The sequence below is a fragment of the Camellia sinensis genome, chromosome 14 (genome assembly GCF_055761805.1).
Source record: "Camellia sinensis isolate YWXY chromosome 14, ASM5576180v1, whole genome shotgun sequence".
Lineage (NCBI taxonomy): Eukaryota > Viridiplantae > Streptophyta > Magnoliopsida > Ericales > Theaceae > Camellia > Camellia sinensis.
In genome coordinates, this window is record NC_138974.1 from 103,925,259 (window position 1) to 103,945,425 (window position 20,167).

At 48.2% G+C, this 20,167-nt stretch overlaps 64 non-coding genes across 64 annotated transcripts; all 64 read left to right on the top strand.

The window, feature by feature from the left end:
- The first annotated feature begins 138 nt into the window (after positions 1 to 138).
- Positions 139 to 257, top strand: LOC145810291 (5S ribosomal RNA). Its single transcript, XR_014353867.1, has one exon. It is a non-coding gene; the product is annotated as a 5S ribosomal RNA (ribosomal RNA).
- A 199-nt stretch (positions 258 to 456) lies between these two features.
- LOC145811899 (5S ribosomal RNA) lies at positions 457 to 575 on the top strand. The gene has a single exon (XR_014355430.1). It is a non-coding gene; the product is annotated as a 5S ribosomal RNA (ribosomal RNA).
- Positions 576 to 769: 194 nt separating this feature from the next.
- Positions 770 to 888, top strand: LOC145811909 (5S ribosomal RNA). The gene has a single exon (XR_014355440.1). It is a non-coding gene; the product is annotated as a 5S ribosomal RNA (ribosomal RNA).
- Positions 889 to 1,082: 194 nt separating this feature from the next.
- LOC145809072 (5S ribosomal RNA) lies at positions 1,083 to 1,201 on the top strand. The gene has a single exon (XR_014352566.1). It is a non-coding gene; the product is annotated as a 5S ribosomal RNA (ribosomal RNA).
- A 199-nt stretch (positions 1,202 to 1,400) lies between these two features.
- Positions 1,401 to 1,519, top strand: LOC145810701 (5S ribosomal RNA). The gene has a single exon (XR_014354259.1). It is a non-coding gene; the product is annotated as a 5S ribosomal RNA (ribosomal RNA).
- A 199-nt stretch (positions 1,520 to 1,718) lies between these two features.
- Positions 1,719 to 1,837, top strand: LOC145810283 (5S ribosomal RNA). The gene has a single exon (XR_014353859.1). It is a non-coding gene; the product is annotated as a 5S ribosomal RNA (ribosomal RNA).
- Positions 1,838 to 2,033: 196 nt separating this feature from the next.
- LOC145810292 (5S ribosomal RNA) lies at positions 2,034 to 2,152 on the top strand. Its single transcript, XR_014353868.1, has one exon. It is a non-coding gene; the product is annotated as a 5S ribosomal RNA (ribosomal RNA).
- Positions 2,153 to 2,349: 197 nt separating this feature from the next.
- On the top strand, positions 2,350 to 2,468 carry LOC145811919 (5S ribosomal RNA). The gene has a single exon (XR_014355450.1). It is a non-coding gene; the product is annotated as a 5S ribosomal RNA (ribosomal RNA).
- A 193-nt stretch (positions 2,469 to 2,661) lies between these two features.
- Positions 2,662 to 2,780, top strand: LOC145811930 (5S ribosomal RNA). The gene has a single exon (XR_014355460.1). It is a non-coding gene; the product is annotated as a 5S ribosomal RNA (ribosomal RNA).
- A 195-nt stretch (positions 2,781 to 2,975) lies between these two features.
- Positions 2,976 to 3,094, top strand: LOC145809073 (5S ribosomal RNA). Its single transcript, XR_014352567.1, has one exon. It is a non-coding gene; the product is annotated as a 5S ribosomal RNA (ribosomal RNA).
- Positions 3,095 to 3,291: 197 nt separating this feature from the next.
- On the top strand, positions 3,292 to 3,410 carry LOC145809670 (5S ribosomal RNA). The gene has a single exon (XR_014353232.1). It is a non-coding gene; the product is annotated as a 5S ribosomal RNA (ribosomal RNA).
- A 198-nt stretch (positions 3,411 to 3,608) lies between these two features.
- Positions 3,609 to 3,727, top strand: LOC145811941 (5S ribosomal RNA). The gene has a single exon (XR_014355470.1). It is a non-coding gene; the product is annotated as a 5S ribosomal RNA (ribosomal RNA).
- A 198-nt stretch (positions 3,728 to 3,925) lies between these two features.
- LOC145811951 (5S ribosomal RNA) lies at positions 3,926 to 4,044 on the top strand. Its single transcript, XR_014355479.1, has one exon. It is a non-coding gene; the product is annotated as a 5S ribosomal RNA (ribosomal RNA).
- Positions 4,045 to 4,237: 193 nt separating this feature from the next.
- On the top strand, positions 4,238 to 4,356 carry LOC145811962 (5S ribosomal RNA). The gene has a single exon (XR_014355490.1). It is a non-coding gene; the product is annotated as a 5S ribosomal RNA (ribosomal RNA).
- A 197-nt stretch (positions 4,357 to 4,553) lies between these two features.
- LOC145811970 (5S ribosomal RNA) lies at positions 4,554 to 4,672 on the top strand. The gene has a single exon (XR_014355498.1). It is a non-coding gene; the product is annotated as a 5S ribosomal RNA (ribosomal RNA).
- A 195-nt stretch (positions 4,673 to 4,867) lies between these two features.
- Positions 4,868 to 4,986, top strand: LOC145811981 (5S ribosomal RNA). Its single transcript, XR_014355508.1, has one exon. It is a non-coding gene; the product is annotated as a 5S ribosomal RNA (ribosomal RNA).
- A 196-nt stretch (positions 4,987 to 5,182) lies between these two features.
- On the top strand, positions 5,183 to 5,301 carry LOC145811993 (5S ribosomal RNA). The gene has a single exon (XR_014355519.1). It is a non-coding gene; the product is annotated as a 5S ribosomal RNA (ribosomal RNA).
- Positions 5,302 to 5,499: 198 nt separating this feature from the next.
- On the top strand, positions 5,500 to 5,618 carry LOC145809601 (5S ribosomal RNA). Its single transcript, XR_014353162.1, has one exon. It is a non-coding gene; the product is annotated as a 5S ribosomal RNA (ribosomal RNA).
- Positions 5,619 to 5,815: 197 nt separating this feature from the next.
- Positions 5,816 to 5,934, top strand: LOC145812002 (5S ribosomal RNA). The gene has a single exon (XR_014355528.1). It is a non-coding gene; the product is annotated as a 5S ribosomal RNA (ribosomal RNA).
- A 194-nt stretch (positions 5,935 to 6,128) lies between these two features.
- LOC145809625 (5S ribosomal RNA) lies at positions 6,129 to 6,247 on the top strand. Its single transcript, XR_014353186.1, has one exon. It is a non-coding gene; the product is annotated as a 5S ribosomal RNA (ribosomal RNA).
- A 198-nt stretch (positions 6,248 to 6,445) lies between these two features.
- On the top strand, positions 6,446 to 6,564 carry LOC145812009 (5S ribosomal RNA). The gene has a single exon (XR_014355537.1). It is a non-coding gene; the product is annotated as a 5S ribosomal RNA (ribosomal RNA).
- A 198-nt stretch (positions 6,565 to 6,762) lies between these two features.
- LOC145809221 (5S ribosomal RNA) lies at positions 6,763 to 6,881 on the top strand. The gene has a single exon (XR_014352726.1). It is a non-coding gene; the product is annotated as a 5S ribosomal RNA (ribosomal RNA).
- A 197-nt stretch (positions 6,882 to 7,078) lies between these two features.
- On the top strand, positions 7,079 to 7,197 carry LOC145812020 (5S ribosomal RNA). Its single transcript, XR_014355547.1, has one exon. It is a non-coding gene; the product is annotated as a 5S ribosomal RNA (ribosomal RNA).
- A 200-nt stretch (positions 7,198 to 7,397) lies between these two features.
- On the top strand, positions 7,398 to 7,516 carry LOC145809816 (5S ribosomal RNA). The gene has a single exon (XR_014353383.1). It is a non-coding gene; the product is annotated as a 5S ribosomal RNA (ribosomal RNA).
- A 197-nt stretch (positions 7,517 to 7,713) lies between these two features.
- Positions 7,714 to 7,832, top strand: LOC145810804 (5S ribosomal RNA). The gene has a single exon (XR_014354359.1). It is a non-coding gene; the product is annotated as a 5S ribosomal RNA (ribosomal RNA).
- Positions 7,833 to 8,028: 196 nt separating this feature from the next.
- On the top strand, positions 8,029 to 8,147 carry LOC145810760 (5S ribosomal RNA). The gene has a single exon (XR_014354316.1). It is a non-coding gene; the product is annotated as a 5S ribosomal RNA (ribosomal RNA).
- A 195-nt stretch (positions 8,148 to 8,342) lies between these two features.
- Positions 8,343 to 8,461, top strand: LOC145812029 (5S ribosomal RNA). The gene has a single exon (XR_014355556.1). It is a non-coding gene; the product is annotated as a 5S ribosomal RNA (ribosomal RNA).
- A 194-nt stretch (positions 8,462 to 8,655) lies between these two features.
- On the top strand, positions 8,656 to 8,774 carry LOC145812038 (5S ribosomal RNA). The gene has a single exon (XR_014355565.1). It is a non-coding gene; the product is annotated as a 5S ribosomal RNA (ribosomal RNA).
- A 197-nt stretch (positions 8,775 to 8,971) lies between these two features.
- LOC145810805 (5S ribosomal RNA) lies at positions 8,972 to 9,090 on the top strand. The gene has a single exon (XR_014354360.1). It is a non-coding gene; the product is annotated as a 5S ribosomal RNA (ribosomal RNA).
- A 194-nt stretch (positions 9,091 to 9,284) lies between these two features.
- Positions 9,285 to 9,403, top strand: LOC145810761 (5S ribosomal RNA). Its single transcript, XR_014354317.1, has one exon. It is a non-coding gene; the product is annotated as a 5S ribosomal RNA (ribosomal RNA).
- A 197-nt stretch (positions 9,404 to 9,600) lies between these two features.
- On the top strand, positions 9,601 to 9,719 carry LOC145812046 (5S ribosomal RNA). Its single transcript, XR_014355572.1, has one exon. It is a non-coding gene; the product is annotated as a 5S ribosomal RNA (ribosomal RNA).
- Positions 9,720 to 9,916: 197 nt separating this feature from the next.
- Positions 9,917 to 10,037, top strand: LOC145811416 (5S ribosomal RNA). The gene has a single exon (XR_014354958.1). It is a non-coding gene; the product is annotated as a 5S ribosomal RNA (ribosomal RNA).
- Positions 10,038 to 10,235: 198 nt separating this feature from the next.
- LOC145809300 (5S ribosomal RNA) lies at positions 10,236 to 10,354 on the top strand. Its single transcript, XR_014352820.1, has one exon. It is a non-coding gene; the product is annotated as a 5S ribosomal RNA (ribosomal RNA).
- A 198-nt stretch (positions 10,355 to 10,552) lies between these two features.
- On the top strand, positions 10,553 to 10,671 carry LOC145809970 (5S ribosomal RNA). The gene has a single exon (XR_014353537.1). It is a non-coding gene; the product is annotated as a 5S ribosomal RNA (ribosomal RNA).
- Positions 10,672 to 10,867: 196 nt separating this feature from the next.
- Positions 10,868 to 10,986, top strand: LOC145809971 (5S ribosomal RNA). The gene has a single exon (XR_014353538.1). It is a non-coding gene; the product is annotated as a 5S ribosomal RNA (ribosomal RNA).
- A 197-nt stretch (positions 10,987 to 11,183) lies between these two features.
- Positions 11,184 to 11,302, top strand: LOC145810042 (5S ribosomal RNA). Its single transcript, XR_014353609.1, has one exon. It is a non-coding gene; the product is annotated as a 5S ribosomal RNA (ribosomal RNA).
- Positions 11,303 to 11,499: 197 nt separating this feature from the next.
- LOC145812056 (5S ribosomal RNA) lies at positions 11,500 to 11,618 on the top strand. Its single transcript, XR_014355581.1, has one exon. It is a non-coding gene; the product is annotated as a 5S ribosomal RNA (ribosomal RNA).
- Positions 11,619 to 11,816: 198 nt separating this feature from the next.
- On the top strand, positions 11,817 to 11,935 carry LOC145809340 (5S ribosomal RNA). The gene has a single exon (XR_014352868.1). It is a non-coding gene; the product is annotated as a 5S ribosomal RNA (ribosomal RNA).
- A 200-nt stretch (positions 11,936 to 12,135) lies between these two features.
- On the top strand, positions 12,136 to 12,254 carry LOC145809075 (5S ribosomal RNA). Its single transcript, XR_014352569.1, has one exon. It is a non-coding gene; the product is annotated as a 5S ribosomal RNA (ribosomal RNA).
- Positions 12,255 to 12,452: 198 nt separating this feature from the next.
- Positions 12,453 to 12,571, top strand: LOC145809972 (5S ribosomal RNA). Its single transcript, XR_014353539.1, has one exon. It is a non-coding gene; the product is annotated as a 5S ribosomal RNA (ribosomal RNA).
- Positions 12,572 to 12,767: 196 nt separating this feature from the next.
- Positions 12,768 to 12,886, top strand: LOC145809973 (5S ribosomal RNA). Its single transcript, XR_014353540.1, has one exon. It is a non-coding gene; the product is annotated as a 5S ribosomal RNA (ribosomal RNA).
- Positions 12,887 to 13,083: 197 nt separating this feature from the next.
- On the top strand, positions 13,084 to 13,202 carry LOC145810043 (5S ribosomal RNA). Its single transcript, XR_014353610.1, has one exon. It is a non-coding gene; the product is annotated as a 5S ribosomal RNA (ribosomal RNA).
- Positions 13,203 to 13,399: 197 nt separating this feature from the next.
- On the top strand, positions 13,400 to 13,518 carry LOC145812064 (5S ribosomal RNA). The gene has a single exon (XR_014355590.1). It is a non-coding gene; the product is annotated as a 5S ribosomal RNA (ribosomal RNA).
- A 197-nt stretch (positions 13,519 to 13,715) lies between these two features.
- On the top strand, positions 13,716 to 13,834 carry LOC145809974 (5S ribosomal RNA). The gene has a single exon (XR_014353541.1). It is a non-coding gene; the product is annotated as a 5S ribosomal RNA (ribosomal RNA).
- Positions 13,835 to 14,031: 197 nt separating this feature from the next.
- Positions 14,032 to 14,150, top strand: LOC145809757 (5S ribosomal RNA). The gene has a single exon (XR_014353319.1). It is a non-coding gene; the product is annotated as a 5S ribosomal RNA (ribosomal RNA).
- A 199-nt stretch (positions 14,151 to 14,349) lies between these two features.
- On the top strand, positions 14,350 to 14,468 carry LOC145812076 (5S ribosomal RNA). The gene has a single exon (XR_014355601.1). It is a non-coding gene; the product is annotated as a 5S ribosomal RNA (ribosomal RNA).
- A 197-nt stretch (positions 14,469 to 14,665) lies between these two features.
- On the top strand, positions 14,666 to 14,784 carry LOC145810044 (5S ribosomal RNA). Its single transcript, XR_014353611.1, has one exon. It is a non-coding gene; the product is annotated as a 5S ribosomal RNA (ribosomal RNA).
- Positions 14,785 to 14,982: 198 nt separating this feature from the next.
- On the top strand, positions 14,983 to 15,101 carry LOC145811184 (5S ribosomal RNA). Its single transcript, XR_014354733.1, has one exon. It is a non-coding gene; the product is annotated as a 5S ribosomal RNA (ribosomal RNA).
- Positions 15,102 to 15,297: 196 nt separating this feature from the next.
- Positions 15,298 to 15,416, top strand: LOC145812084 (5S ribosomal RNA). Its single transcript, XR_014355610.1, has one exon. It is a non-coding gene; the product is annotated as a 5S ribosomal RNA (ribosomal RNA).
- Positions 15,417 to 15,614: 198 nt separating this feature from the next.
- Positions 15,615 to 15,733, top strand: LOC145809975 (5S ribosomal RNA). The gene has a single exon (XR_014353542.1). It is a non-coding gene; the product is annotated as a 5S ribosomal RNA (ribosomal RNA).
- Positions 15,734 to 15,930: 197 nt separating this feature from the next.
- Positions 15,931 to 16,049, top strand: LOC145809758 (5S ribosomal RNA). The gene has a single exon (XR_014353320.1). It is a non-coding gene; the product is annotated as a 5S ribosomal RNA (ribosomal RNA).
- A 199-nt stretch (positions 16,050 to 16,248) lies between these two features.
- On the top strand, positions 16,249 to 16,367 carry LOC145812095 (5S ribosomal RNA). Its single transcript, XR_014355619.1, has one exon. It is a non-coding gene; the product is annotated as a 5S ribosomal RNA (ribosomal RNA).
- Positions 16,368 to 16,564: 197 nt separating this feature from the next.
- On the top strand, positions 16,565 to 16,683 carry LOC145811125 (5S ribosomal RNA). The gene has a single exon (XR_014354676.1). It is a non-coding gene; the product is annotated as a 5S ribosomal RNA (ribosomal RNA).
- A 198-nt stretch (positions 16,684 to 16,881) lies between these two features.
- Positions 16,882 to 17,000, top strand: LOC145812104 (5S ribosomal RNA). The gene has a single exon (XR_014355629.1). It is a non-coding gene; the product is annotated as a 5S ribosomal RNA (ribosomal RNA).
- A 194-nt stretch (positions 17,001 to 17,194) lies between these two features.
- On the top strand, positions 17,195 to 17,313 carry LOC145812115 (5S ribosomal RNA). Its single transcript, XR_014355639.1, has one exon. It is a non-coding gene; the product is annotated as a 5S ribosomal RNA (ribosomal RNA).
- A 200-nt stretch (positions 17,314 to 17,513) lies between these two features.
- LOC145812125 (5S ribosomal RNA) lies at positions 17,514 to 17,632 on the top strand. The gene has a single exon (XR_014355649.1). It is a non-coding gene; the product is annotated as a 5S ribosomal RNA (ribosomal RNA).
- A 196-nt stretch (positions 17,633 to 17,828) lies between these two features.
- LOC145810619 (5S ribosomal RNA) lies at positions 17,829 to 17,947 on the top strand. The gene has a single exon (XR_014354180.1). It is a non-coding gene; the product is annotated as a 5S ribosomal RNA (ribosomal RNA).
- A 195-nt stretch (positions 17,948 to 18,142) lies between these two features.
- Positions 18,143 to 18,261, top strand: LOC145812135 (5S ribosomal RNA). Its single transcript, XR_014355660.1, has one exon. It is a non-coding gene; the product is annotated as a 5S ribosomal RNA (ribosomal RNA).
- Positions 18,262 to 18,458: 197 nt separating this feature from the next.
- On the top strand, positions 18,459 to 18,577 carry LOC145809505 (5S ribosomal RNA). Its single transcript, XR_014353064.1, has one exon. It is a non-coding gene; the product is annotated as a 5S ribosomal RNA (ribosomal RNA).
- Positions 18,578 to 18,774: 197 nt separating this feature from the next.
- LOC145809703 (5S ribosomal RNA) lies at positions 18,775 to 18,893 on the top strand. The gene has a single exon (XR_014353265.1). It is a non-coding gene; the product is annotated as a 5S ribosomal RNA (ribosomal RNA).
- A 193-nt stretch (positions 18,894 to 19,086) lies between these two features.
- On the top strand, positions 19,087 to 19,205 carry LOC145812143 (5S ribosomal RNA). Its single transcript, XR_014355668.1, has one exon. It is a non-coding gene; the product is annotated as a 5S ribosomal RNA (ribosomal RNA).
- Positions 19,206 to 19,402: 197 nt separating this feature from the next.
- LOC145809486 (5S ribosomal RNA) lies at positions 19,403 to 19,521 on the top strand. The gene has a single exon (XR_014353044.1). It is a non-coding gene; the product is annotated as a 5S ribosomal RNA (ribosomal RNA).
- Positions 19,522 to 19,717: 196 nt separating this feature from the next.
- LOC145812152 (5S ribosomal RNA) lies at positions 19,718 to 19,836 on the top strand. Its single transcript, XR_014355676.1, has one exon. It is a non-coding gene; the product is annotated as a 5S ribosomal RNA (ribosomal RNA).
- A 200-nt stretch (positions 19,837 to 20,036) lies between these two features.
- LOC145809874 (5S ribosomal RNA) lies at positions 20,037 to 20,155 on the top strand. Its single transcript, XR_014353442.1, has one exon. It is a non-coding gene; the product is annotated as a 5S ribosomal RNA (ribosomal RNA).
- The last annotated feature ends 12 nt before the right edge of the window (positions 20,156 to 20,167 follow it).

The following is a 20,167-nucleotide window of genomic DNA, read 5'->3' on the forward strand; positions in this document are numbered from 1 at the left end:
TTTTTAGCCCATTCAATCGCCTTCGCCCCCTTTTCGACAATTTCTCCCTTTTAAACCATTTCGAGATTATCCTGTTCCATTCAATTTCATTTTTTTCCCCGTCTACTGCTTAAAACAATAAAGTCGCGGTTAATCTTCGGGTGCGATCATACCAGCACTAATGCATCGGATCCCATCAGAACTCCGCAGTTAAGCGTGCTTGGGCGAGAGTAGTACTAGGATGGGTGACCCCCTGGGAAGTCCTCGTGTTGCACACCTTTTGTCCCTTTTTCCACCACCCCCCCCCCCCTTTTTTTTTTCCCCGGACAGCCTGTCCGATTTTTAGCCCATTCAATCGCCTTCGCCTCCTTTTCGACAATTTCTCCCTTTTAAACCATTTCCAGATTATCCTGTTCCATTCAATTTCATTTTTTTCCCCGTCTACTGGTTAAAACAATGAAGTCGCGGTTAATCTTCGGGTGCGATCATACCAGCACTAATGCACCGGATCCCATCAGAACTCCGCAGTTAAGCGTGCTTGGGCGAGAGTAGTACTAGGATGGGTGACCCCCTGGGAAGTCCTCGTGTTGCACCCCTTTTGTCCCTTTTTCCACCACCCCCCCCTTTTTTTTTCCCCGGACAGCCTGTCCGATTTTTAGCCCATTCAATCGCCTTCGCCTCCTTTTCGACAATTTCTCCCTTTTAAACCATTTCCAGATTATCCTGTTCCATTCAATTTCATTTTTTTCCCCGTCTACTCCTTAAAACAATAAAGTCGCGGTTAATCTTCGGGTGCGATCATACCAGCACTAATGCACCGGATCCCATCAGAACTCCGCAGTTAAGCGTGCTTGGGCGAGAGTAGTACTAGGATGGGTGACCCCCTGGGAAGTCCTCGTGTTGCACCCCTTTTGTCCCTTTTTCCACCACCCCCCCCCCTTTTTTTTTCCCCGGACAGCCTGTCCGATTTTAGCCCATTCAATCGCCTTCGCCTCCTTTTCGACAATTTCTCCCTTTTAAACCATTTCCAGATTATCCTGTTCCATTCAATTTCATTTTTTCCCCGTCTACTGCTTAAAACAATAAAGTCGCGGTTAATCTTCGGGTGCGATCATACCAGCACTAATGCACCGGATCCCATCAGAACTCCGCAGCTAAGCGTGCTTGGGCGAGAGTAGTACTAGGATGGGTGACCCCCTGGGAAGTCCTCGTGTTGCACCCCTTTTGTCCCTTTTTCCACCACCCCCCCCCCCCTTTTTTTTTTCCCCGGACAGCCTGTCCGATTTTTAGCCCATTCAATCGCCTTCGCCTCCTTTTCGACAATTTCTCCCTTTTAAACCATTTCCAGATTATCCTGTTCCATTCAATTTCATTTTTTTCCCCGTCTACTGCTTAAAACAATAAAGTCGCGGTTAATCTTCGGGTGCGATCATACCAGCACTAATGCACCGGATCCCATCAGAATTCCGCAGTTAAGCGTGCTTGGCCGAGAGTAGTACTAGGATGGGTGACCCCCTGGGAAGTCCTCGTGTTGCACCCCTTTTGTCCCTTTTTCCACCACCCCCCCCCCCTTTTTTTTTTCCCCGGACAGCCTGTCCGATTTTTAGCCCATTCAATCGCCTTCGCCTCCTTTTCGACAATTTCTCCCTTTTAAAACCATTTCCAGATTATCCTGTTCCATTCAATTTCATTTTTTTCCCCGTCTACTGCTTAAAACAATAAAGTCGCGGTTAATCTTCGGGTGCGATCATACCAGCACTAATGCACCGGATCCCATCAGAACTCCGCAGTTAAGCGTGGTTGGGCGAGAGTAGTACTAGGATGGGTGACCCCCTGGGAAGTCCTCGTGTTGCACCCCTTTTGTCCCTTTTTCCACCACCCCCCCTCTTTTTTTTTTCCCCGGACAGCCTGTCCGATTTTTAGCCCATTCAATCGCCTTCGCCCCCTTTTCGACAATTTCTCCCTTTTAAACCATTTCGAGATTATCCTGTTCCATTCAATTTCATTTTTTTCCCCGTCTACTGCTTAAAACAATAAAGTCGCGGTTAATCTTCGGGTGCGATCATACCAGCACTAATGCATCGGATCCCATCAGAACTCCGCAGTTAAGCGTGCTTGGGCGAGAGTAGTACTAGGATGGGTGACCCCCTGGGAAGTCCTCGTGTTGCACACCTTTTGTCCCTTTTTCCACCACCCCCCCCCCTTTTTTTTTTCCCCGGACAGCCTGTCCGATTTTTAGCCCATTCAATCGCCTTCGCCTCCTTTTCGACAATTTCTCCCTTTTAAACCATTTCCAGATTATCCTGTTCCATTCAATTTCATTTTTTTCCCCGTCTACTGGTTAAAACAATGAAGTCGCGGTTAATCTTCGGGTGCGATCATACCAGCACTAATGCACCGGATCCCATCAGAACTCCGCAGTTAAGCGTGCTTGGGCGAGAGTAGTACTAGGATGGGTGACCCCCTGGGAAGTCCTCGTGTTGCACCCCTTTTGTCCCTTTTTCCACCACCCCCCCCTTTTTTTTCCCCGGACAGCCTGTCCGATTTTTAGCCCATTCAATCGCCTTCGCCTCCTTTTCGACAATTTCTCCCTTTTAAACCATTTCCAGATTATCCTGTTCCATTCAATTTCATTTTTTTCCCCGTCTACTCCTTAAAACAATAAAGTCGCGGTTAATCTTCGGGTGCGATCATACCAGCACTAATGCACCGGATCCCATCAGAACTCCGCAGTTAAGCGTGCTTGGGCGAGAGTAGTACTAGGATGGGTGACCCCCTGGGAAGTCCTCGTGTTGCACCCCTTTTGTCCCTTTTTCCACCACCCCCCCCCTTTTTTTTTCCCCGGACAGCCTGTCCGATTTTTAGCCCATTCAATCGCCTTCGCCTCCTTTTCGACAATTTCTCCCTTTTAAACCATTTCCAGATTATCCTGTTCCATTCAATTTCATTTTTTTCCCCGTCTACTGCTTAAAACAATAAAGTCGCGGTTAATCTTCGGGTGCGATCATACCAGCACTAATGCACCGGATCCCATCAGAACTCCGCAGCTAAGCGTGCTTGGGCGAGAGTAGTACTAGGATGGGTGACCCCCTGGGAAGTCCTCGTGTTGCACCCCTTTTGTCCCTTTTTCCACCACCCCCCCCCCTTTTTTTTTTCCCCGGACAGCCTGTCCGATTTTTAGCCCATTCAATCGCCTTCGCCTCCTTTTCGACAATTTCTCCCTTTTAAACCATTTCCAGATTATCCTGTTCCATTCAATTTCATTTTTTTCCCCGTCTACTGCTTAAAACAATAAAGTCGCGGTTAATCTTCGGGTGCGATCATACCAGCACTAATGCACCGGATCCCATCAGAATTCCGCAGTTAAGCGTGCTTGGGCGAGAGTAGTACTAGGATGGGTGACCCCCTGGGAAGTCCTCGTGTTGCACCCCTTTTGTCCCTTTTTCCACCACCCCCCCCCCCTTTTTTTTTTCCCCGGACAGCCTGTCCGATTTTTAGCCCATTCAATCGCCTTCGCCTCCTTTTCGACAATTTCTCCCTTTTAAACCATTTCCAGATTATCCTGTTCCATTCAATTTCATTTTTTTCCCCGTCTACTGCTTAAAACAATAAAGTCGCGGTTAATCTTCGGGTGCGATCATACCAGCACTAATGCACCGGATCCCATCAGAACTCCGCAGTTAAGCGTGCTTGGGCGAGAGTAGTACTAGGATGGGTGACCCCCTGGGAAGTCCTCGTGTTGCACCCCTTTTGTCCCTTTTTCCACCACCCCCCCCCCCTTTTTTTTTTCCCCGGACAGCCTGTCCGATTTTTAGCCCATTCAATCGCCTTCGCCTCCTTTTCGACAATTTCTCCCTTTTAAACCATTTCCAGATTATCCTGTTCCATTCAATTTCATTTTTTTCCCCGTCTACTGGTTAAAACAATGAAGTCGCGGTTAATCTTCGGGTGCGATCATACCAGCACTAATGCACCGGATCCCATCAGAACTCCGCAGTTAAGCGTGCTTGGGCGAGAGTAGTACTAGGATGGGTGACCCCCTGGGAAGTCCTCGTGTTGCACCCCTTTTGTCCCTTTTTCCACCACCCCCCCTTTTTTTTTCCCCGGACAGCCTGTCCGATTTTTAGCCCATTCAATCGCCTTCGCCTCTTTTTCGACAATTTCTCCCTTTTAAACCATTTCCAGATTATCCTGTTCCATTCAATTTCATTTTTTTCCCCGTCTACTGCTTAAAACAATAAAGTCGCGGTTAATCTTCGGGTGCGATCATACCAGCACTAATGCACCGGATCCCATCAGAACTCCGCAGTTAAGCGTGCTTGGGCGAGAGTAGTACTAGGATGGGTGACCCCCTGGGAAGTCCTCGTGTTGCACCCCTTTTGTCCCTTTTTCAACCACCCCCCCCCCTTTTTTTTTTCCCCGGACAGCCTGTCCGATTTTTAGCCCATTCAATCGCCTTCGCCTCCTTTTCGACAATTTCTCCCTTTTAAACCATTTCCAGATTATCCTGTTCCATTCAATTTCATTTTTTTCCCCGTCTACTGCTTAAAACAATAAAGTCGCGGTTAATCTTCGGGTGCGATCATACCAGCACTAATGCACCGGATCCCATCAGAACTCCGCAGTTAAGCGTGCTTGGGCGAGAGTAGTACTAGGATGGGTGACCCCCTGGGAAGTCCTCGTGTTGCACCCCTTTTGTCCCTTTTTCCACCACCCCCCCCTTTTTTTTTTCCCCGGACAGCCTGTCCGATTTTTAGCCCATTCAATCGCCTTCGCCTCCTTTTCGACAATTTCTCCTTTTTAAACCATTTCCAGATTATCCTGTTCCATTCAATTTCATTTTTTTCCCCGTCTACTGCTTAAAACAATAAAGTCGCGGTTAATCTTCGGGTGCGATCATACCAGCACTAATGCACCGGATCCCATCAGAACTCCGCAGTTAAGCGTGCTTGGGCGAGAGTAGTACTAGGATGGGTGACCCCCTGGGAAGTCCTCGTGTTGCACCCCTTTTGTCCCTTTTTCCACCACCCCCCCCCTTTTTTTTTCCCCCGGACAACCTGTCCGATTTTTAGCCCATTCAATCGCCTTCGCCTCCTTTTCGACAATTTCTCCCTTTTAAACCATTTCCAGATTATCCTGTTCCATTCAATTTCATTTTTTTCCCCGTCTACGGCTTAAAACAATAAAGTCGCGGTTAATCTTCGGGTGCGATCATACCAGCACTAATGCACCGGATCCCATCAGAACTCCGCAGTTAAGCGTGCTTGGGCGAGAGTAGTACTAGGATGGGTGACCCCCTGGGAAGTCCTCGTGTTGCACCCCTTTTGTCCCTTTTTCCACCACCCCCCCCCCCTTTTTTTTTTCCCCGGACAGCCTGTCCGATTTTTAGCCCATTCAATCGCCTTCGCCTCCTTTTCGACAATTTCTCCCTTTTAAACCATTTCCAGATTATCCTGTTCCATTCAATTTCATTTTTTTCCCCGTCTATTGCTTAAAACAATAAAGTCGCGGTTAATCTTCGGGTGCGATCATACCAGCACTAATGCATCGGATCCCATCAGAACTCCGCAGTTAAGCGTGCTTGGGCGAGAGTAGTACTAGGATGGGTGACCCCCTGGGAAGTCCTCGTGTTGCACCCCTTTTGTCCCTTTTTCCACCACCCCCCCCCCTTTTTTTTTTCCCCGGACAGCCTGTCCGATTTTTAGCCCATTCAATCGCCTTCGCCTCCTTTTCGACAATTTCTCCCTTTTAAACCATTTCCAGATTATCCTGTTCCATTCAATTTCATTTTTTTCCCCGTCTACTGGTTAAAACAATGAAGTCGCGGTTAATCTTCGGGTGCGATCATACCAGCACTAATGCACCGGATCCCATCAGAACTCCGCAGTTAAGCGTGCTTGGGCGAGAGTAGTACTAGGATGGGTGACCCCCTGGGAAGTCCTCGTGTTGCACCCCTTTTGTCCCTTTTTCCACCACCCCCCCCTTTTTTTTTCCCCGGACAGCCTGTCCGATTTTTAGCCCATTCAATCGCCTTCGCCTCCTTTTCGACAATTTCTCCCTTTTAAACCATTTCCAGATTATCCTGTTCCATTCAATTTCATTTTTTTCCCCGTCTACTGCTTAAAACAATAAAGTCGCGGTTAATCTTCGGGTGCGATCATACCAGCACTAATGCACCGGATCCCATCAGAACTCCGCAGTTAAGCGTGCTTGGGCGAGAGTAGTACTAGGATGGGTGACCCCCTGGGAAGTCCTCGTGTTGCAGCCCTTTTGTCCCTTTTTCCACCACCCCCCCCCCTTTTTTTTTTTCCCCGGACAGCCTGTCCGATTTTTAGCCCATTCAATCGCCTTCGCCTCCTTTTCGACAATTTCTCCCTTTTAAACCATTTCCAGATTATCCTGTTCCATTCAATTTCATTTATTTCCCCGTCTACTGCTTAAAAGAATAAAGTCGCGGTTAATCTTCGGGTGCGATCATACCAGCACTAATGCACCGGATCCCATCAGAACTCCGCAGTTAAGCGTGCTTGGGCGAGAGTAGTACTAGGATGGGTGACCCCCTGGGAAGTCCTCGTGTTGCACCCCTTTTGTCCCTTTTTCCACCACCCCCCCCCCCTTTTTTTTTTCCCCGGACAACCTGTCCGATTTTTAGCCCATTCAATCGCCTTCGCCTCCTTTTCGACAATTTCTCCCTTTTAAACCATTTCCAGATTATCCTGTTCCATTCAATTTCATTTTTTTCCCCGTCTACTGCTTAAAACAATAAAGTCGCGGTTAATCTTCGGGTGCGATCATACCAGCACTAATGCACCGGATCTCATCAGAACTCCGCAGTTAAGCGTGCTTGGGCGAGAGTAGTACTAGGATGGGTGACCCCCTGGGAAGTCCTCGTGTTGCACCCCTTTTGTCCCTTTTTCCACCACCCCCCCCCCTTTTTTTTTTCCCCGGACTGCCTGTCCGATTTTTAGCCCATTCAATCGCCTTCGCCTCCTTTTCGACAATTTCTCCCTTTTAAACCATTTCCAGATTATCCTGTTCCATTCAATTTCATTTTTTTCCCCGTCTACTGCTTAAAACAATAAAGTCGCGGTTAATCTTCGGGTGCGATCATACCAGCACTAATGCACCGGATCCCATCAGAACTCCGCAGTTAAGCGTGCTTGGGCGAGAGTAGTACTAGGATGGGTGACCCCCTGGGAAGTCCTCGTGTTGCACCCCTTTTGTCCCTTTTTCCACCACCCCCCCCCCCCTTTTTTTTTTTCCCCGGACAGCCTGTCCGATTTTTAGACCATTCAATCGCCTTCGCCTCCTTTTCGACAATTTCTCCCTTTTAAACCATTTCCAGATTATCCTGTTCCATTCAATTTCATTTTTTTCCCCGTCTACTGCTTAAAACAATAAAGTCGCGGTTAATCTTCGGGTGCGATCATACCAGCACCAATGCACCGGATCCCATCAGAACTCCGCAGTTAAGCGTGCTTGGGCGAGAGTAGTACTAGGATGGGTGACCCCACGGGAAGTCCTCGTGTTGCACCCCTTTTGTCCCTTTTTCCACCACCCCCCCCCCTTTTTTTTTTCCCCGGACAGCCTGTCCGATTTTTAGCCCATTCAATCACCTTCGCCTCCTTTTCGACAATTTCTCCCTTTTAAACCATTTCCAGATTATCCTGTTCCATTCAATTTCATTTTTTTCCCCGTCTACTGCTTAAAACAATAAAGTCGCGGTTAATCTTCGGGTGCGATCATACCAGCACTAATGCACCGGATCCCATCAGAACTCCGCAGTTAAGCGTGCTTGGGCGAGAGTAGTACTAGGATGGACTTCCCCCTGGGAAGTCCTCGTGTTGCACCCCTTTTGTCCCTTTTTCCACCACCCCCCCCCTTTTTTTTTTCCCCGGACAGCCTGTCCGATTTTTAGCCCATTCAATCGCCTTCGCCTCCTTTTCGACAATTTCTCCCTTTTAAACCATTTCTAGATTATCCTGTTCCATTCAATTTCATTTTTTTCCCCGTCTACTGCTTAAAACAATAAAGTCGCGGTTAATCTTCGGGTGCGATCATACCAACACTAATGCACCGGATCCCATCAGAACTCCGCAGTTAAGCATGCTTGGGCGAGAGTAGTACTAGGATGGGTGACCCCCTGGGAAGTCCTCGTGTTGCACCCCTTTTGTCCCTTTTTCCACCACCCCCCCCTTTTTTTTTTCCCCGGACAGCCTGTCCGATTTTTAGCCCATTCAATCGCCTTCGCCTCCTTTTCGACAATTTCTCCCTTTTAAACCATTTCCAGATTATCCTGTTCCATTCAATTTCATTTTTTTCCCCGTCTACTGCTTAAAACAATAAAGTCGCGGTTAATCTTCGGGTGCGATCATACCAGCACTAATGCACCGGATCCCATCAGAACTCCGCAGTTAAGCGTGCTTGGGCGAGAGTAGTACTAGGATGGGTGACCCCCTGGGAAGTCCTCGTGTTGCACCCCTTTTGTCCCTTTTTCCACCACCCCCCCCTTTTTTTTTCCCCGGACAGCCTGTCCGATTTTTAGCCCATTCAATCGCCTTCGCCTCCTTTTCGACAATTTCTCCCTTTTAAACCATTTCCAGATTATCCTGTTCCATTCAATTTCATTTTTTTCCCCGTCTACTGCTTAAAACAATAAAGTCGCGGTTAATCTTCGGGTGCGATCATACCAGCACTAATGCACCGGATCCCATCAGAACTCCGCAGTTAAGCGTGCTTGGGCGAGAGTAGTACTAGGATGGGTGACCCCCTGGGAAGTCCTCGTGTTGCACCCCTTTTGTCCCTTTTTCCACCACCCCCCCCCCTTTTTTTTTTCCCCGGACAGCCTGACCGATTTTTAGCCCATTCAATCGCCTTCGCCTCCTTTTCGACAATTTCTCCCTTTTAAACCATTTCCAGATTATCCTGTTCCATTCAATTTCATTTTTTTCTCCGTCTACTGCTTAAAACAATAAAGTCGCGGTTAATCTTCGGGTGCGATCATACCAGCACTAATGCACCGGATCCCATCAGAACTCCGCAGTTAAGCGTGCTTGGGCGAGAGTAGTACTAGGATGGACTTCCCCCTGGGAAGTCCTCGTGTTGCACCCCTTTTGTCCCTTTTTCCACCCCCCCCCCTTTTTTTTTTCCCCGGACAGCCTGTCCGATTTTTAGCCCATTCAATCGCCTTCGCCTCCTTTTCGACAATTTCTCCCTTTTAAACCATTTCCAGATTATCCTGTTCCATTCAATTTCATTTTTTTCCCCGTCTACTGCTTAAAACAATAAAGTCGCGGTTAATCTTCGGGTGCGATCATACCAACACTAATGCACCGGATCCCATCAGAACTCCGCAGTTAAGCATGCTTGGGCGAGAGTAGTACTAGGATGGGTGACCCCCTGGGAAGTCCTCGTGTTGCACCCCTTTTGTCCCTTTTTCCACCACCCCCCCCCCTTTTTTTTTTCCCCGGACAGCCTGTCCGATTTTTAGCCCATTCAATCGCCTTCGCCTCCTTTTCGACAATTTCTCCCTTTTAAACCATTTCCAGATTATCCTGTTCCATTCAATTTCATTTTTTTCCCCGTCTACTGCTTAAAACAATAAAGTCGCGGTTAATCTTCGGGTGCGATCATACCAGCACTAATGCACCGGATCCCATCAGAACTCCGCAGTTAAGCGTGCTTGGGCGAGAGTAGTACTAGGATGGGTGACCCCCTGGGAAGTCCTCGTGTTGCACCCCTTTTGTCCCTTTTTCCACCACCCCCCCCCCTTTTTTTTTTCCCCGGACAGCCTGTCCGATTTTTAGCCCATTCAATCGCCTTCGCCTCCTTTTCGACAATTTCTCCCTTTTAAACCATTTCCAGATTATCCTGTTCCATTCAATTTCATTTTTTTCCCCGTCTACTGCTTAAAACAATAAAGTCGCGGTTAATCTTCGGGTGCGATCATACCAGCACTAATGCACCGGATCCCATCAGAACTCCGCACTTAAGCGTGCTTGGGCGAGAGAGTAGTACTAGGATGGGTGACCCCCTGGGAAGTCCTCGTGTTGCACCCCTTTTGTCCCTTTTTCCACCACCCCCCCCCCCTTTTTTTTTTCCCCGGACAGCCTGTCCGATTTTTAGCCCATTCAATCGCCTTCGCCTCCTTTTCGACAATTTCTCCCTTTTAAACCATTTCCAGATTATCCTGTTCCATTCAATTTCATTTTTTTCCCCGTCTACTGCTTAAAACAATAAAGTCGCGGTTAATCTTCGGGTGCGATCATACCAGCACTAATGCACCGGATCCCATCAGAACTCCGCAGTTAAGCGTGCTTGGGCGAGAGTAGTACTAGGATGGGTGACCCCCAGGGAAGTCCTCGTGTTGCACCCCTTTTGTCCCTTTTTCCACCACCCCCCCCCCCTTTTTTTTTTCCCCGGACAGCCTGTCCGATTTTTAGCCCATTCAATCGCCTTCGCCTCCTTTTCGACAATTTCTCCCTTTTAAACCATTTCCAGATTATCCTGTTCCATTCAATTTCATTTTTTTCCCCGTCTACTGCTTAAAACAATAAAGTCGCGGTTAATCTTCGGGTGCGATCATACCAACACTAATGCACCGGATCCCATCAGAACTCCGCAGTTAAGCGTGCTTGGGCGAGAGTAGTACTAGGATGGGTGACCCCCTGGGAAGTCCTCGTGTTGCACCCCTTTTGTCCCTTTTTCCACCACCCCCCCCCTTTTTTTTTTCCCCGGACAGCCTGTCCGATTTTTAGCCCATTCAATCGCCTTCGCCTCCTTTTCGACAATTTCTCCCTTTTAAACCATTTCCAGATTATCCTGTTCCATTCAATTTCATTTTTTTCCCCGTCTACTGCTTAAAACAATAAAGTCGCGGTTAATCTTCGGGTGCGATCATACCAACACTAATGCACCGGATCCCATCAGAACTCCGCAGTTAAGCGTGCTTGGGCGAGAGTAGTACTAGGATGGGTGACCCCCTGGGAAGTCCTCGTGTTGCACCCCTTTTGTCCCTTTTTCCACCACCCCCCCCCCTTTTTTTTTTCCCCGGACAGCCTGTCCGATTTTTAGCCCATTCAATCGCCTTCGCCTCCTTTTCGACAATTTCTCCCTTTTAAACCATTTCCAGATTATCCTGTTCCATTCAATTTCATTTTTTTCCCCGTCTACTGCTTAAAACAATAAAGTCGCGGTTAATCTTCGGGTGCGATCATACGAGCACTAATGCACCGGATCCCATCAGAACTCCGCAGTTAAGCGTGCTTGGGCGAGAGTAGTACTAGGATGGGTGACCCCCTGGGAAGTCCTCGTGTTGCACCCCTTTTGTCCCTTTTTCCACCACCCCCCCCCCTTTTTTTTTTCCCCGGACAGCCTGTCCGATTTTTAGCCCATTCAATCGCCTTCGCCTCCTTTTCGACAATTTCTCCCTTTTAAACCATTTCCAGATTATCCTGTTCCATTCAATTTCATTTTTTTCCCCGTCTACTGCTTAAAACAATAAAGTCGCGGTTAATCTTCGGGTGCGATCATACCAGCACTAATGCACCGGATCCCATCAGAACTCCGCAGTTAAGCGTGCTTGGGCGAGAGTAGTACTAGGATGGGTGACCCCCTGGGAAGTCCTCGTGTTGCACCCCTTTTGTCCCTTTTTCCACCACCCCCCCCCCCTTTTTTTTTTCCCCGGACAGCCTGTCCGATTTTTAGACCATTCAATCGCCTTCGCCTCCTTTTCGACAATTTCTCCCTTTTAAACCATTTCCAGATTATCCTGTTCCATTCAATTTCATTTTTTTCCCCGTCTACTGCTTAAAACAATAAAGTCGCGGTTAATCTTCGGGTGCGATCATACCAGCACCAATGCACCGGATCCCATCAGAACTCCGCAGTTAAGCGTGCTTGGGCGAGAGTAGTACTAGGATGGGTGACCCCATGGGAAGTCCTCGTGTTGCACCCCTTTTGTCCCTTTTTCCACCACCCCCCCCCCCCCTTTTTTTTTTCCCCGGACAGCCTGTCCGATTTTTAGCCCATTCAATCGCCTTCGCCTCCTTTTCGACAATTTCTCCCTTTTAAACCATTTCCAGATTATCCTGTTCCATTCAATTTCATTTTTTTCCCCGTCTACTGCTTAAAACAATAAAGTCGCGGTTAATCTTCGGGTGCGATCATACCAGCACTAATGCACCGGATCCCATCAGAACTCCGCAGCTAAGCGTGCTTGGGCGAGAGTAGTACTAGGATGGGTGACCCCCTGGGAAGTCCTCGTGTTGCACCCCTTTTGTCCCTTTTTCCACCACCCCCCCCCCCTTTTTTTTTTCCCCGGACAGCCTGTCCGATTTTTAGCCCATTCAATCGCCTTCGCCTCCTTTTCGACAATTTCTCCCTTTTAAACCATTTCCAGATTATCCTGTTCCATTCAATTTCATTTTTTTCCCCGTCTACTGCTTAAAACAATAAAGTCGCGGTTAATCTTCGGGTGCGATCATACCAACACTAATGCACCGGATCCCATCAGAACTCCGCAGTTAAGCGTGCTTGGGCGAGAGTAGTACTAGGATGGGTGACCCCCTGGGAAGTCCTCGTGTTGCACCCCTTTTGTCCCTTTTTCCACCACCCCCCCCCTTTTTTTTTTCCCCGGACAGCCTGTCCGATTTTTAGCCCATTCAATCGCCTTCGCCTCCTTTTCGACAATTTCTCCCTTTTAAACCATTTCCAGATTATCCTGTTCCATTCAATTTCATTTTTTTCCCCGTCTACTGCTTAAAACAATAAAGTCGCGGTTAATCTTCGGGTGCGATCATACCAACACTAATGCACCGGATCCCATCAGAACTCCGCAGTTAAGCGTGCTTGGGCGAGAGTAGTACTAGGATGGGTGACCCCCTGGGAAGTCCTCGTGTTGCACCCCTTTTGTCCCTTTTTCCACCACCACCCCCCCTTTTTTTTTTCCCCGGACAGCCTGTCCGATTTTTAGCCCATTCAATCGCCTTCGCCTCCTTTTCGACAATTTCTCCCTTTTAAACCATTTCCAGATTATCCTGTTCCATTCAATTTCATTTTTTTCCCCGTCTACTGCTTAAAACAATAAAGTCGCGGTTAATCTTCGGGTGCGATCATACGAGCACTAATGCACCGGATCCCATCAGAACTCCGCAGTTAAGCGTGCTTGGGCGAGAGTAGTACTAGGATGGGTGACCCCCTGGGAAGTCCTCGTGTTGCACCCCTTTTGCCCCTTTTTCCACCACCCCCCCCCCTTTTTTTTTTCCCCGGACAGCCTGTCCGATTTTTAGCCCATTCAATCGCCTTCGCCTCCTTTTCGACAATTTCTCCCTTTTAAACCATTTCCAGATTATCCTGTTCCATTCAATTTCATTTTTTTCCCCGTCTACTGCTTAAAACAATAAAGTCGCGGTTAATCTTCGGGTGCGATCATACCAGCACTAATGCACCGGATCCCATCAGAACTCCGCAGTTAAGCGTGCTTGGGCGAGAGTAGTACTAGGATGGGTGACCCCCTGGGAAGTCCTCGTGTTGCACCCCTTTTGTCCCTTTTTCCACCACCCCCCCCCCTTTTTTTTTTCCCCGGACAGCCTGTCCGATTTTTAGCCCATTCAATCGCCTTCGCCTCCTTTTCGACAATTTCTCCCTTTTAAACCATTTCCAGATTATCCTGTTCCATTCAATTTCATTTTTTTCCCCGTCTACTGCTTAAAACAATAAAGTCGCGGTTAATCTTCGGGTGCGATCATACCAACACTAATGCACCGGATCCCATCAGAACTCCGCAGTTAAGCGTGCTTGGGCGAGAGTAGTACTAGGATGGGTGACCCCCTGGGAAGTCCTCGTGTTGCACCCCTTTTGTCCCTTTTTCCACCACCCCCCCCCTTTTTTTTTTTCCCCGGACAGCCTGTCCGATTTTTAGCCCATTCAATCGCCTTCGCCTCCTTTTCGACAATTTCTCCCTTTTAAACCATTTCCAGATTATCCTGTTCCATTCAATTTCATTTTTTTCCCCGTCTACTGCTTAAAACAATAAAGTCGCGGTTAATCTTCGGGTGCGATCATACCAGCACTAATGCACCGGATCCCATCAGAACTCCGCAGTTAAGCGTGCTTGGGCGAGAGTAGTACAAGGATGGGTGACCCCCTGGGAAGTCCTCGTGTTGCACCCCTTTTGTCCCTTTTTCCACCACCCCCCCCCCCCTTTTTTTTTTCCCCGGACAGCCTGTCCGATTTTTAGCCCATTCAATCGCCTTCGCCTCCTTTTCGACAATTTCTCCCTTTTAAACCATTTCCAGATTATCCTGTTCCATTCAATTTCATTTTTTTCCCCGTCTACTGCTTAAAACAATAAAGTCGCGGTTAATCTTCGGGTGCGATCATACCAGCACTAATGCACCGGATCCCATCAGAACTCCGCAGTTAAGCGTGCTTGGGCGAGAGTAGTACTAGGATGGGTGACCCCCTGGGAAGTCCTCGTGTTGCACCCCTTTTGTCCCTTTTTCCACCACCCCCCCCCCTTTTTTTTTTCCCCGGACAGCCTGTCCGATTTTTAGCCCATTCAATCGCCTTCGCCTCCTTTTCGACAATTTCTCCCTTTTAAACCATTTCCAGATTATCCTGTTCCATTCAATTTCATTTTTTTCCCCGTCTACTGCTTAAAACAATAAAGTCGCGGTTAATCTTCGGGTGCGATCATACGAGCACTAATGCACCGGATCCCATCAGAACTCCGCAGTTAAGCGTGCTTGGGCGAGAGTAGTACTAGGATGGGTGACCCCCTGGGAAGTCCTCGTGTTGCACCCCTTTTGTCCCTTTTTCCACCACCCCCCCCCCCTTTTTTTTTTCCCCGGACAGCCTGTCCGATTTTTAGCCCATTCAATCGCCTTCGCCTCCTTTTCGACAATTTCTCCCTTTTAAACCATTTCCAGATTATCCTGTTCCATTCAATTTCATTTTTTTCCCCGTCTACTGCTTAAAACAATAAAGTCGCGGTTAATCTTCGGGTGCGATCATACCAGCACCAATGCACCGGATCCCATCAGAACTCCGCAGTTAAGCGTGCTTGGGCGAGAGTAGTACAAGGATGGGTGACCCCCTGGGAAGTCCTCGTGTTTCACCCCTTTTGTCCCTTTTTCCACCACCCCCCCCCTTTTTTTTTTCCCCGGACAGCCTGTCCGATTTTTAGCCCATTCAATAGCCTTCGCCTCCTTTTCGACAATTTCTCCCTTTTAAACCATTTCCAGATTATCCTGTTCCATTCAATTTCATTTTTTTCCCCGTCTACTGCTTAAAACAATAAAGTCGCGGTTAATCTTCGGGTGCGATCATACCAGCACTAATGCACCGGATCCCATCAGAACTCCGCAGTTAAGCGTGCTTGGGCGAGAGTAGTACTAGGATGGGTGACCCCCTGGGAAGTCCTCGTGTTGCACCCCTTTTGTCCCTTTTTCCACCACCCCCCCCCCCTTTTTTTTTTCCCCGGACAGCCTGTCCGATTTTTAGCCCATTCAATCGCCTTCGCCTCCTTTTCGACAATTTCTCCCTTTTAAACCATTTCCAGATTATCCTGTTCCATTCAATTTCATTTTTTTCCCCGTCTACTGCTTAAAACAATAAAGTCGCGGTTAATCTTCGGGTGCGATCATACCAACACTAATGCACCGGATCCCATCAGAACTCCGCAGTTAAGCGTGCTTGGGCGAGAGTAGTACTAGGATGGGTGACCCCCTGGGAAGTCCTCGTGTTGCACCCCTTTTGTCCCTTTTTCCACCACCCCCCCCCTTTTTTTTTTTCCCCGGACAGCCTGTCCGATTTTTAGCCCATTCAATCGCCTTCGCCTCCTTTTCGACAATTTCTCCCTTTTAAACCATTTCCAGATTATCCTGTTCCATTCAATTTCATTTTTTTCCCCGTCTACTGCTTAAAACAATAAAGTCGCGGTTAATCTTCGGGTGCGATCATACCAGCACTAATGCACCGGATCCCATCAGAACTCCGCAGTTAAGCGTGCTTGGGCGAGAGTAGTACAAGGATGGGTGACCCCCTGGGAAGTCCTCGTGTTGCACCCCTTTTGTCCCTTTTTCCACCACCCCCCCCCCCCTTTTTTTTTTCCCCGGACAGCCTGTCCGATTTTTAGCCCATTCAATCGCCTTCGCCTCCTTTTCGACAATTTCTCCCTTTTAAACCATTTCCAGATTATCCTGTTCCATTCAATTTCATTTTTTTCCCCGTCTACTGCTTAAAACAATAAAGTCGCGGTTAATCTTCGGGTGCGATCATACCAGCACTAATGCACCGGATCCCATCAGAACTCCGCAGTTAAGCGTGCTTGGGCGAGAGTAGTACTAGGATGGGTGACCCCCTGGGAAGTCCTCGTGTTGCACCCCTTTTGTCCCTTTTTCCACCACCCCCCCCCCTTTTTTTTTTCCCCGGACAGCCTGTCCGATTTTTAGCCCATTCAATCGCCTTCGCCTCCTTTTCGACAATTTCTCCCTTTTAAACCATTTCCAGATTATCCTGTTCCATTCAATTTCATTTTTTTCCCCGTCTACTGCTTAAAACAATAAAGTCGCGGTTAATCTTCGGGTGCGATCATACCAGCACTAATGCATCGGATCCCATCTTAACTCCGCAGTTAAGCGTGCTTGGGCGAGAGTAGTACTAGGATGGGTGACCCCCTGGGAAGTCCTCGTGTTGCACCCCTTTTGTCCCTTTTTTCCACCACCCCCCCCCCCTTTTTTTTTCCCCGGACAGCCTGTCCGATTTTTAGCCCATTCAATCGCCTTCGCCTCCTTTTCGACAATTTCTCCCTTTTAAACCATTTCCAGATTATCCTGTTCCATTCAATTTCATTTTTTTCCCCGTCTACTGGTTAAAACAATGAAGTCGCGGTTAATCTTCGGGTGCGATCATACCAGCACTAATGCACCGGATCCCATCAGAACTCCGCAGTTAAGCGTGCTTGGGCGAGAGTAGTACTAGGATGGGTGACCCCCTGGGAAGTCCTCGTGTTGCACCCCTTTTGTCCCTTTTTCCACCACCCCCCCCTTTTTTTTTCCCCGGACAGCCTGTCCGATTTTTAGCCCATTCAATCGCCTTCGCCTCCTTTTCGACAATTTCTCCCTTTTAAATCATTTCCAGATTATCCTGTTCCATTCAATTTCATTTTTTTCCCCGTCTACTGCTTAAAACAATAAAGTCGCGGTTAATCTTCGGGTGCGATCATACCAGCACTAATGCACCGGATCCCATCAGAACTCCGCAGTTAAGCGTGCTTGGGCGAGAGTAGTACTAGGATGGGTGACCCCCTGGGAAGTCCTCGTGTTGCACCCCTTTTGTCCCTTTTTCCACCACCCCCCCCCCCCTTTTTTTTTTTCCCCGGACAGCCTGTCCGATTTTTAGCCCATTCAATCGCATTCGCCTCCTTTTCGACAATTTCTCCCTTTTAAACCATTTCCAGATTATCCTGTTCCATTCAATTTCATTTTTTTCCCCGTCTACTGCTTAAAACAATAAAGTCGCGGTTAATCTTCGGGTGCGATCATACCAGCACTAATGCACCGGATCCCATCAGAACTCCGCAGTTAAGCGTGCTTGGGCGAGAGTAGTACTAGGATGGGTGACCCCCTGGGAAGTCCTCGTGTTGCACCCCTTTTGTCCCTTTTTCCACCACCCCCCCCCTTTTTTTTTTCCCCGGACAGCCTGTCCGATTTTTAGCCCATTCAATCGCCTTCGCCTCCTTTTCGACAATTTCTCCCTTTTAAACCATTTCCAGATTATCCTGTTCCATTCAATTTCATTTTTTTCCCCGTCTACTGGTTAAAACAATGAAGTCGCGGTTAATCTTCTGGTGCGATCATACCAGCACTAATGCACCGGATCCCATCAAAACTCCGCAGTTAAGCGTGCTTGGGCGAGAGTAGTACTAGGATGGGTGACCCCCTGGGAAGTCCTCGTGTTGCACCCCTTTTGTCCCTTTTTCCACCACCCCCCCCTTTTTTTTTTCCCCGGACAGCCTGTCCGATTTTTAGCCCATTCAATCGCCTTCGCCTCCTTTTCGACAATTTCTCCCTTTTAAACCATTTCCAGATTATCCTGTTCCATTCAATTTCATTTTTTTCCCCGTCTACTGCTTAAAACAATAAAGTCGCGGTTAATCTTCGGGTGCGATCATACCAGCACTAATGCACCGGATCCCATCAGAACTCCGCAGTTAAGCGTGCTTGGGCGAGAGTAGTACTAGGATGGGTGACCCCCTGGGAAGTCCTCGTGTTGCACCCCTTTTGTCCCTTTTTCCACCACCCCCCCCCCTTTTTTTTTTTCCCGGACAGCCTGTCCGATTTTTAGCCCATTCAATCGCCTTCGCCTCCTTTTCGACAATTTCTCCCTTTTAAACCATTTCCAGATTATCCTGTTCCATTCAATTTCATTTTTTTCCCCGTCTACTGCTTAAAACAATAAAGTCGCAGTTAATCTTCGGGTGCGATCATACCAGCACTAATGCACCAGATCCCATCAGAACTCCGCAGTTAAGCGTGCTTGGGCGAGAGTAGTACTAGGATGGGTGACCCCCTGGGAAGTCCTCGTGTTGCACCCCTTTTGTCCCTTTTTCCACCACCCCCCCCGCTTTTTTTTTTCCCCGGACAGCCTGTCCGATTTTTAGCCCATTCAATCGTCTTCGCCTCCTTTTCGACAATTTCTCCCTTTTAAACCATTTACAGATTATCCTGTTCCATTCAATTTCATTTTTTTCCCCGTCTACTGCTTAAAACCATAAAGTCGCGGTTAATCTTCGGGCGCGATCATACCAGCACTAATGCACCGGATCCCATCAGAACTCCGCAGTTAAGCGTGCTTGGGCGAGAGTAGTACTAGGATGGGTGACCCCCTGGGAAGTCCTCGTGTTGCACCCCTTTTGTCCCTTTTTCCACCCCCCCCTTTTTTTTTTCCCCGGACAGCCTGTCCGATTTTTAGCCCATTCAATCTCCTTCGCCTCCTTTTCGACAATTTCTCCCTTTTAAACCATTTCCAGATTATCCTGTTCCATTCAATTTCAGTTTTTTTCCCTGTCTACTGCTTAAAACAATAAAGTCGCGGTTAATCTTCGGGTGCGATCATACCAGCACTAATGCACCGGATCCCATCAGAACTCCGCAGTTAAGCGTGCTTGGGCGAGAGTAGTACTAGGATGGGTGACCCCCTGGGAAGTCCTCGTGTTGCACCCCTTTTGTCCCTTTTTCCACCACCCCCCCTCCTTTTTTTTTTCCCCGGACAGCCTGTCCGATTTTTAGCCCATTCAATCGCCTTCGCCTCCTTTTCGACAATTTCTCCCTTTTAAACCATTTCCAGATTATCCTGTTCCATTCAATTTCATTTTTTTCCCCGTCTACTGCTTAAAACAATAAAGTCGCGGTTAATCTTCGGGTGCGATCATACCAGCACTAATGCACCGGATCCCATCAGAACTCCGTAGTTAAGCGTGTTTGGGCGAGAGTAGTACTAGGATGGGTGACCCCCTGGGAAGTCCTCGTGTTGCACCCCTTTTGTCCCTTTTTCCACCACCCCCCCCCCTTTTTTTTTTCCCCGGACAGCCTGTCCGATTTTTAGCCCATTCAATCGCCTTCGCCTCCTTTTCGACAATTTCTCCCTTTTAAACCATTTCCAGATTATCCTGTTCCATTCAATTTCATTTTTTCCCCGTCTACTGCTTAAAACAATAAAGTCGCGGTTAATCTTCGGGTGCGATCATACCAGCACTAATGCACCGGATCCCATCAGAACTCCGCAGTTAAGCGTGCTTGGGCGAGAGTAGTACTAGGATGGGTGACCCCCTGGGAAGTCCTCGTGTTGCACCCCTTTTGTCCCTTTTTCCACCCCCCCCCCTTTTTTTTTTCCCCGGACAGCCTGTCCGATTTTTAGCCCATTCAATCGCCTTCGCCTCCGCCTCCTTTTCAACAATTTCTCCCTTTTAAACCATTTCCAGATTATCCTGTTCCATTCAATTTCATTTTTTTCCCCGTCTACTGCTTAAAACAATAAAGTCGCGGTTAATCTTCGGGTGCGATCATACCAGCACTAATGCACCGGATCCCATCAGAACTCCGCAGTTAAGCGTGCTTGGGCGAGAGTAGTACTAGTTTGGGTGACCCCCTGGGAAGTCCTCGTGTTGCACCCCTTTTGTCCCTTT